Source organism: Tachyglossus aculeatus, chromosome 25 (assembly GCF_015852505.1).
Source record: "Tachyglossus aculeatus isolate mTacAcu1 chromosome 25, mTacAcu1.pri, whole genome shotgun sequence".
NCBI lineage: Eukaryota > Metazoa > Chordata > Mammalia > Monotremata > Tachyglossidae > Tachyglossus > Tachyglossus aculeatus.
In genome coordinates this window covers 667,542-669,149 of record NC_052090.1, presented here as the reverse complement: position 1 = coordinate 669,149, position 1,608 = coordinate 667,542, and the positions used below count along the sequence as shown (strand labels likewise).

The following is a 1,608-nucleotide window of genomic DNA, read 5'->3' as shown; positions in this document are numbered from 1 at the left end:
TCAATCAGCTCACCCCCTCTTACCTCACCTCACTGATCTGCTACAGCCCAGCCCACATACTCCGATCTTCTATCACCAGCTTACTCACTGTACCCTGATCTTGTTTAACTTACCGTCGACCCCTTTCCCACATCCTCTCCCTGACCTAGAACTCCCACCTCTTCCATATATGCCCGACACAGCTCTCTCCATCTTCAAAGTATTATTAAGGTCTCATCTCTTTCAAGAGGTCTTTCTTTAATTAAACCCTCTTTTCCCAGCTCCCTCTCCCTTCTGCATCATCTATATACTTGGATCTATGACCTTTGGGTATTTGATATTTGCCCCATCCCCTATCCCACAGCACTATGTACATATCTTTTAATTATATATTATAAATTAATTATATTAATGGCTGCCTCCACCCTCTAGGCTGCTAACTGGTTATGGGCAGGGAATGGTTCTGCTAATTCTGTTGTATTGTACTCTACCAAGTGCTTAGTACAGTGCTCTGCACATAGAAAGTACTCAGTAAATATCACTGATTGATTGAATAGCAATGAGCAGCATCAATAAAAAGTATTAAATGGCACCTAATGGTGTCACACTCAGCTACATTATATAATTCTGGCTGAACAGTCTTGTCTTATACTGTTGAGTCTTTTCCAACCCATAGCAACTCCAGGGACACATCACTCCCAGAACACCCCACCACCATCTGCAATCATTCAGGTTGTATATCCATGGAGGTTTTTTTGTAAAATTATGGAAGTGGTTTACTACTGCCTTCTTTCGTGCTGTCAGCTTGAGTCTCTGCTCTCAACTCTCTCCCATACCACCTAGGACATCTGAGTTTTGATGTGTAGCAAATTACCTTCCATTTGCTAGTTACAAGCTAGGAATGGAATGGATATGCCTCTGCTTGACTCTCCCTCCCGTAGCTGAGACTGGTAGAGTACGGGAAACTCTCCAGGTACAATACTGAGAGGGGATGGCAGAAGAGAATGTACCTCAAATGCACCTGGCACTCTATTGTCTGGGTAGGTCAAGCCAGAGGGACAAAGGGACACTGATTTGGAGTTTAAAAAATTTAGCTTTCGGTGAATTTTGGTTTTGGTGAGTTAGATTGCTGAAGGAGAAGTGGATTGTTCTACCTGGAACTCAGAGGGTTGCACGTGGAGTTAAAAGGGCCAGGTATTTACTATGGATTGTGAGAGGAAACCCTGACACTCATGGAAGGATATTTTGTGGCATTCAAGGGATGAGCAAGAGAAAGTCCCTAGTATCACTTGTCCACTCTTGGCCCACGGGCATTTCTTGTAGGGAGCCTGAAAGCTTCTGATTGATCCTAAACTGTGAATGAAGAGACGTGTGCTTCATGTGAGACTTTAAATAGCATTTGAAATGAGATATCACTGGATGGAACAAGAAAATTGAGGAAAAAGACACATTAAAAGCATCCCTGGGGACCATCACTAATGGCTGTTCACTGAAAGAAGATGAGATTCCGGTTTCCTTTCTTTGGCTCCAATGAAAGGAAATGGAATATGAAGGCATCGTGTGTTTAATATTCCAAAAGACTTCACGCCTTTTTTCCCCTTGATCTACATTTTTCTCTCCTCTGATTCC

General features: G+C 42.8%; 1 non-coding gene across 1 annotated transcript; it reads right to left on the bottom strand.

Annotated features, from left to right (window-relative positions):
* Positions 1-837: 837 nt before the first annotated feature.
* LOC119945597 lies at positions 838-970 on the bottom strand. Its single transcript, XR_005456260.1, has one exon. It is a non-coding gene; the product is annotated as a small nucleolar RNA SNORA7 (small nucleolar RNA).
* Positions 971-1,608: the final 638 nt, after the last annotated feature.